Source organism: Schistocerca serialis, chromosome 1 (genome assembly GCF_023864345.2).
Source record: "Schistocerca serialis cubense isolate TAMUIC-IGC-003099 chromosome 1, iqSchSeri2.2, whole genome shotgun sequence".
Lineage (NCBI taxonomy): Eukaryota > Metazoa > Arthropoda > Insecta > Orthoptera > Acrididae > Schistocerca > Schistocerca serialis.
In genome coordinates this window covers 228,261,435-228,270,711 of record NC_064638.1, presented here as the reverse complement: position 1 = coordinate 228,270,711, position 9,277 = coordinate 228,261,435, and positions in this window count along the sequence as shown.

Sequence of the window (9,277 nt, the reverse complement as noted above, 5' to 3'; positions counted from 1 at the left end):
AACTCCACCTTGGAGTGAAATTTCTTTCCATCAGCGTATCTCAATTAATTTAAGCGCTATAATGTAATGTGTGTGAATTCCTAAGGGACCAAACTGCTGAAGTCATCGGTCCCTAGACTTACACACTACTTAAACTAACTTAAATTTAACTTATGCTAAGAACATCACACATACACCCATGCCCGAGGAAGGACTCGAACCTCCGGCGGGAGGGGCCGTGTAATCTGTAACATGGCGCCACAAACCGCGTGGTCATTCCGTGCGGCTGAGCGCTGTAACATATTGAAGTCGTAGCGTACCTTTTGAGATACCCTGTATTTCAAACGGTACATCTACTCACTTACTCCCGATCCTAAGCGCTTTTGCAGTTATTAAAATTCTTAGCTCTGGTGAGACCAACACAATAGGCGTCGAATACTAAATCTTCATAAGTGCAACGGTTATTTATTTACAATTGTCTGCATTTGAAGACATTATATATCCGTTAGACGACGCATTAAAATCATCTTGCCTACACGAAATCTAAAGTTTTCTCATAGATTCTAGCGTTTTCAAGGAATAAACGTTCTTCGCGCAATTATTGTCAAATGATTTTAAATGCTTCACGGATTAGTAACCCTCAATTCAGTTTACACAGTTCCTAACCATCACACAAATAATCTCCAGCCTACAAATTGCAACCAACCAACTGCTGTAATGCATTTCAGTTATACACTACTGGCCATTAAAATTGCTACAAAGCAGATGATAAACGGGTATTCATTGGACAAATATATTATACTAGGACTGACATGTGATTACATTTTCACGCAATTTGGGAGCATAGATCCTGAGAAATCAGTACCCAGAACAACCAACTCTGGCCGTAATAACGGCCTTGTTACACCTGGGCATTGAGTCAGAGCTTGGATGCCGTGTGCAGCTTCAACATGATACTACAGTTCATCAAGAGTAGTGACTGGCGTATTGTGACGAGCCAATTTCTCGGCCACCATTGACCAGACGTTTTCAATTAATGAGACATCTGGAGAATGTGCTGGCCAGGGCAGCAGTCGAACATTTCCTGTTTCCAGAAAGGCCCGCACACGACATGCAATATGCGGTCGTGGATTACCCTGCTGAAATGTAGGGTCTCGCAGGGATCGAATGAAGTGTAGAGCCACGGGTCGTAACACATCTGAAATGTAACGTCCACTGTTCAAAGTGCCATCAATGCGAACAAGAGGTGACCGAGACGTGTAACCAATGGCACCCCATACCATCACGACGGGTGATATGCCAGTATGGCGATAACGAATACACGCTTCCAGTGTGCGTTCACTGCGATGTCGCCAAACACGGATGTGACCATCATGATGCTGTAAACAGAACCCATATTCATCCAAAAAAATGACGTTTTGCCATTCGAGCACCCAGGTTCGTCGTTGAGTATACCATCGCAGGCGCTCCTGTCTGTGATGCAGCGTCAAGGGTCATGGTCTCCGGGCTGATAGTCCATGCTGCTGCAAACGTCGTCGAACTGTTCGTGCAGATGTTTGTTGTCTTGCAAACGTCCCCATGTGTTGACTCAGGAATCGAGACATGGCTGCACGATTTGTTACAGCCATGCGGATAAGATGCCTGTCATCTCGACTGCTAGTGATACGAGGCCGTTGGGACCCAGCACGGCGTTCCGTATTAGCCTCCTGAACCCACCGATTCCATATTCTGCTAACAGTCATTGGATCTCGACCAACGCGAGCAGCAATGTCGCGATACGATAAACCGCAATCGTGATAGGCTACAATCCGACCTTTATCAAAGTCGGAAACGTGATGGTACGCATTTCTCCTCCTTACGCGAGGTATCACAACAACGTTTCACCAGGCAACGCCGGTCAACTGCTGTTTGTGTATGAGAAATCGGTTGGAAACTTTCCTCATGTCAGCACGTTGTAGGTGTCGCCACCGGCGCCAACCTTGTGTGAATGCTCTGAAAAGCTAATCATTTGCATATCACAGCATCATTTTCCTGTCGGTTAAATTTCGCGTCTGTAGCACGTCATCTTCGTGGTGCAGCAATTTTTATGACCAGTAGTGTATTTAGCAACTGAACGTTACACGCACTGCGCGTTATATTCCTTGTCTACCCGTACGTATTTCACATAATTCAAACACTAGTTGCAATAAAAGTCTCGCCTGGCACAACAGAAAAGTACCGTGTCAGTCGTCCAGTTATGCAAGGGTAAGACTGGCGGTACAGAGTCTCATTTTACGTCATGAAAAGCAGCACTCGTGTCTCGACGCTCCATACCGGCCGGAGTATTGTCGGCCTGCTGTTGCCGTACACGCTGTCTTGGCCGGGTACTACTTCTCCCGTAGTGCTTTCGGAAGAGCATAGCAGCATAAATAATCTTATCTACAATCTCCGAACACATATTATGACATCGTTTACCCCTGCTCGTGGCTTCATCCGATTGCTCAGGAATGATTTTCTGTGCATTCTGCTGTCCTCACTATTTATGCAAAAAGTAAAGTTAATGTGCTAACTATCCTCATTGGCGAACCATTACACTCTTCTGTTAATCCAACCTGGTAAGAATTTCAAACTGACGAGCAACATTCCAGAATCGGTTGAAAACGTGTTCTGTGGGTCTCTTCTTTAAAGGAAAAATTACGTTTCCTTAAGGTCCTTCTTATGAATATAAGCCTGACAGCTGCTTTACTTCTATTTATTTCGTGTGGTTATTCCACGGTCATTCTACTTTGGGACACTCTGGTATGGTTAGTCGTATGTATTTTACCGTAGTTACTGTTCCCGGTCATTTTCCATTTGTATTATACTGTGAAACCACTGTTGAGGCGCAAACGAAACAGAGGCTCTTTGATTACTTAATTGGGATAGACACCTGTAACCACCAAAAATTCTATTTAAAGCATATTACTTGAAATACTGAAAAAGACTTCATGTGTACCAGATCCATGCGTACCAGATCAGCATCTGCTGGAGACGATGGCGTCACAGGCTTATTACTGACTCACTACTGATCACTACAGCAGATACCTTCAACCACTCCTGAGGCCTGGAAACAGTGAGTAGTTAATCCACTAGCTAAGAAGGACATTGTTATAGTGCCCTTTGATTACCGACCTATTTGCGTATTTCCTGTACTGTCGAGGGCCTTAGACTTCGTAGTCCACGAGGAGCTACCAAACTGCTTAATAACAAACAATTTACTACAGGAATACCAATCAGGTTTCCGTGAACATCGCAGCGCATCATATGCCTTAATAATGATAGCAGATGACCTGAACCTTGCAATGGATACGCAAGAGCGACAATCACGTGCTTCTTAGATTTCATCGAAGCTTTCCACACTATTGACTTCGGCATTTTACTTTACAAACTTAGCAGCCTAAATTCCTCGCCGAATTCAGTGCAGTGGTTTCGCTCATATCTGACGCCTCGCCAACAATGCATCATGTCAGGCACCATAAAGTCATATTTCATCAATTTTGTGCTGTTGCAAATACCATATGTACACTGACGACATCCAGTTGTACGTATCTAAGTATGAAATCAATTAACATGAACAAAGTTATCGACAATCTCAATATCCATCTGATAGGTGCAGAATGTAGGGATAAAGCTCAATCCATCCGAAACGCAAGCGTTACTGGTTAGTTATTCTAGGCTTATTATCGGAAATATCTACCACCTTTAAGGCCAAATAGGACCAATATCAGCGTATCTCCTTCAGCAAAGAGTCTAGGATTAAAACTAGATGAAAATCTAGCTTGCTCTGACCATGTAACAGCAATGTGCAAGAAGGCATCAGCGTCTCTCTATGCCCTACAAAAATACAGAAAGCTCTGCTGTCTCGACCTGGAAAAGAAAGTTATACACAAATCTCCAGTTTTGATAGTGATGTTATCCGGCAAGTACTTCCTCAAGAAAGCTCACGGCACCTCTAACTGGTTGTGGATGCCTGTGTTAGTTATATCTTCGATATTCCAGTCTTTGATAGTATTCTACCATCATACGAAACGTATTTTCCTCGATTCTCAGTGTTCCTAACTGGTCCGGTCCCCTTAAATTTTCCTTCCCCAGAACTCGATGCACAAAAAAAAAAAAATCCAGGTTGTACACAAATAAATTTCTACGAGTATATATCTGCCAGTATTATTATTATTATTTCTTTACTTTCTCAGACGTTAAGTCTGGTTAAAAATGGAAAGTGACGCGGACCTTGATCAAGCGTCACTTCCTTTTAACTGTATGGTATGTGTTATATTGCATTTAGGAACTTTCGGGTAATTGAACATGTATCAATAATTACAGATTTCTGTAGTTGTATTTATAAGTTTGGATGTAGCTGTATTGCATTGATGTACTGGTGGATATTGTGTGGTATGACTCCTGTAGTTGACAGTATAATTGGTATAATGTCAACTTTATCCTGATGCCACATGTCCTTGACTTCCTCAGCCAGTTGGATGTATTTTTCAATTTTTTCTCCTGTTTTCTTTTGTATATTTGTTGTATTGGGTAGGGATATTTCGATTAGTTGTGTTAATTTCTTCTTTTTATTGGTGAGTATGATGTCAGGTTTGTTATGTGGTGTTGTTTCATCTGTTATAATGGTTCTGTTCCAGTATAGTTTGTATTCATCATTCTCCAGTACATTTTGTGGTGCATAGTTGTAAGTGGGAACGTGTTGTTTTATTAGTTTATGTTGTATGGCAAGTTGTTGTTGTATTATTTTTGCTACACTGTCATGTCTTCTGGGGTATTCCGTATTTGCTAGTATTGTACATCCGCTTGTGATGTGATCTACTGTTTCTATTTGTTGTTTGCAAAGTCTGCATTTATCTGTTGTGATATTGGGATCATTAATAATATGCTTGCTGTAATATCTGGTGTTTATTGTTTGATCCTGTATTGCAATCATGAATCCTTCCATCTCACTGTATATATTGCCTTTTCTTAGCCATGTGTTGGATGCGTCTTGATCGATGTGTGGCTGTGTTAGATGATACGGGTGCTTGCCATGTAGTGTTTTCTTTTTCCAATTTACTTTATTCATGTCTGTTGATGTTATGTGATCTAAAGGGTTGTAGAAGTGGTTATGAAATTGCAGTGGTGTAGCCGATGTATTTATATGAGTGATTGCTTTGTGTATTTTGCTAGTTTCTGCTCGTTCTAGAAAGAATTTTCTTAAATTGTGTACCTGTCCATAATGTAGGTTTTTTATGTCGATAAATCCCCTTCCTCCTTCCTTTCTGCTTAATGTGAATCTTTCTGTTGCTGAATGTATGTGATGTATTCTAAATTTGTGGCATTGTGATCGTGTAAGTGTATTGAGTGCTTCTAGGTCTGTGTTACTCCATTTCACTACTCCAAATGAGTAGGTCAATATTGGTATAGCATAAGTATTTATAGCTTTTGTCTTGTTTCTTGCTGTCAATTCTGTTTTCAGTATTTCTGTTAGTCTTTGTCTATATTTTTCTTTTGGTTCTTCTTTAATATTTGTATTACCTATTCCTATTTTTTGTCTGTATCCTAGATATTTATAGGCATCTGTTTTTTCCATCGCTTCTATGCAGTCGCTGTGGTTATCCAATATGTAATCTTCTTGTTTAGTGTGTTTTCCCTTGACTATGCAATTTTTCTTACATTTGTCTGTTCCAAAAGCCATATTTATATCATTGCTGAATCCTTCTGTTATCTTTAGTAATTGGTTGAGTTGTTGATTTGTTGCTGCCAGTAGTTTTAGATCATCCATGTATAGCAAATGTGTGATTTTGTGTGGGTATGTTCCAGTAATATTGTATCCATAATATGTATTATTTAGCATGTTGGATAGTGGGTTCAGAGCAAGGCAGAACCAGAAAGGACTTAATGAGTCTCCTTGGTATATTCCACGCTTAATCTGTATTGGCTGTGATGTGATATTATTTGAATTTGTTTGGATATTAAGTGTGGTTTTCCAATTTTTCGATACTATGTTTAGGAACTGTATCAATTTAGGATCCACTTTGTATATTTCCAATATTTGTAGTAACCATGAGTGGGGTACACTATCAAAAGCTTTTTGGTAATCAATGTATGCGTAGTGTAGCGACCTTTGTTTAGTTTTAGCTTGATATGTCACCTCTGCATCTATTATCAGTTGCTCTTTACATCCTCGTGCTCCTTTGCAACAGCCTTTTTGTTCTTCATTTATAATTTTGTTCTGTGTTGTATGTGTCATTAATTTCTGTGTAATGACTGAAGTTAATATTTTGTATATTGTTGGTCGGCATGTTATGGGGCGATATTTTGCTGGGTTTGCTGGGTTTGCTGTGTCTGCTTGATCTTTAGGTTTCAGATAAGTTATTCCATGTGTAAGTGTATCAGGGAATGTGTATGGGTCTGCAATGTAACTGTTAAATAATTTAGTTAGATGTGAATGTGTTGAGGTGAACTTCTTTAGCCAGAAATTTTCTATTTTATCTTTTCCAGGGGCTTTCCAACTGTGAGTAGAATTAATTGCTTGGGTGACTTCATGTTGCAAAATTATCACTTCAGGCATTTGTGGTATCATCTTGTATGTGTCTGTTTCTGCTTGTATCCACCGTGCATGCCTGTTATGTTGTACCGGGTTTGACCATATGTTGCTCCAGAAGTGTTCCGTGTCTGTTATGTTTGGTGGATTGTCTATTTTAATATGTGTGTTATCTATTGTCTGGTAAGATTTCTTTTGGTTTGTGTTGAATGTTTGGTTTTGTTTCCTTCTATTTTCACTTTTTTTGTATCTCCTAAGTTGTTTGGACAATGCTTGTAATTTCTGCTTCTTTTCATCTAATTGCTCTATCGCTTGTTGTTGTGAGATTTTACCTAACCTTTTTCGTTTTTTTCTGACATTTCATTTCTTATAAACTGTGTTAGCTGTCCTATGTCCTTTCTCACTTTTTCTATTCTGATCTGTAGCCTGTGTTGCCATGCTGGTTTTGTGGGTTTCTTCTGTGTGTTGGTTGGTTCTGATCTCTGCCTAGTGTGTATATTTAGTGTAGTGAGTGCTCCTATATAAATCAGTAGTTGTAACTGTGGTGTCACCGCCAGACACCACACTTGCTAGATGGTAGCTTTAAATCGGCCGCGGTCCATTAGTACATGTCTGACCCGCGTGTCGCCACTGTTGGTGATCGCAGACCGAGCGCCACCACACGGCAGGTCTCGAGAGACGGACTAGCACTCGCCCCAGTTGTACGGACGACGTAGCTAGCGATGCACACTGACGACGCCTCGCTCATTTGCTGAGCAGATAGTTAGAATAGCCTTCAGCTAAGTCAATGGCTACGACCTAGCAAGGCGCCATTAGTAGTTTATTGCCTGAATCTACAGAGTCTCACTTGTATCGTCAATAGCGATGTACAACAAGGATGGATTAAAGTTAAGTATTCCAGTAGCTACGTACTTTTCTTTATAGCATTCATTACGTATCCTGTTTCAGACCTCACGCCATCCTTCGTGAGCTTATAGCGTGCATTGCGGTCCCCTCAAACCACACTGTGTCGGCACTTCTGTCGACACATCAGTAACTCTTCCATAGTTGTGTTTTCATTTATTTTGTTGTGTATGATTGTGTTGATAGTTTTTATTGTTGTTTCGACTTGTGGGTTATTTGGCGGTCTTTGCAAGAATGGTCTAATGTCTGTATTTGTGTCTTTGTATTCTATATATGTCAGCTGAAATTTTTCTTCTATATCTAACATGTGTGTCACTTCGTGTTCTATTTGTGCTTGTTCTGGTGGTTGTCTTAAGATTTCGTTTTCCTCTGATTGTTTAATTGATGCGTGTTGTTCTTTGTTTGTTTGCTCTGGGATGTTTGAGTCCATTACTGTATTTTCTTCTTCTTCTGATTGCACATTATTTTGTTCCAGTATTTGTTGTACTTGTTGTTTGATGTTTTCTAATCCTGACTGGGGTATCCTGTTATTTTTTATTATTACACGGATCTGATCAGCTAGTCGTTATTCTGTTAAAAAATTTAATTCTGGGTATCTGGTAATAAATGTTGTGTATACTTGTGATCTATATCCAGTTGTGTTGGTTCCTAGGTTTGTTGCTTGGTAATAACAGAACATGAGGTGTCGATTAACTTCATCCGACCATCTCATCCTCTGTCTTTGTTTTCCTTCTGGGGTGGTTGCAGGAAGCATATCCTGCAAAACACCTCTATTTGGATTTAAATCATTTTCCAGTTGGCTAGCAGTGTCGTTACCATTGTGGGTGGGCATAAGGTTCAAGCGTCGTCCCCGACCATGACGGCGCTTGTCCGAGGCTTCTTTAGTTCTGTCCTGAACCAACTAATCACACTAAAAGGGGGGTTAGCCCTATTAGTGGTTTGTTCTTTTCGTCGCCTTTTACGACTGGCAGAACATACTGGAGGCCTATTCTTTTCCCGGGCCTCCACGGTGTTTATTATTATTATTATTATTATTATTATTATTATTATTATTATCATTATTATCATTGATAGTGGAACCAGCAGTAGTACAAGTACTGCCAGTATTAACTTTAATACCTCTTAATTAGTATCGTTTATTAACATTGTCTCAATTATATTCGAATCATTTTATTAATATTTGTCATGTTAAAGTTATTGTTATTTATGAGGTAATTTGAATGATGAAAACGTACTGGCGGACCGCTGTGGCCGAGCTGTTCTAGGCGCTTCGTCCGGAACTGCGTGACTGCTACGGTCGCAGGTTCGAATTCTGCCGCGGGCATGGATGTGTGTGATGTCCTTAGGTTAGTTAGGTGTAAGTAGTTCTAAGTTGTAGGGGACTGATGACCTCAGAAGTTAAGTCTCATAGTGCTCAGAGCCAAAACGTACTGTTATGTGAAACCTTTGTCCGATGTAAGAGAAGGCCAGAATGCAATATGTTACCTTTATTTTCGTTAACGGTCAGCTGCCAGGCGCTGCATCAACAGTCAATTATCTGTAAGTTTCCTGCACGTCGCCACGGCCTTCTGGTGTTGCTACTTTCCTACAGGCAATTCCATCATCTGCAAACAGCCTCCTGGAGCATCCGACGCTTTCTGCTATATCGTCCATATGCACTTTAAACAGTAAGGCTTCTATCTCACTTCCGTAGGGTACTCCTCAAATTACCTCTATATCTGTTGATATTGTTCTCTTTGGAGCGACATGTTGAGTTCTAACTGCAAGGAAGTCATGGATCCAGAGACAAGTCTGGTCCGATACTCGGTAAGTCCGGGTTTTTTCACTAAACGACACTGCGGTACTGTA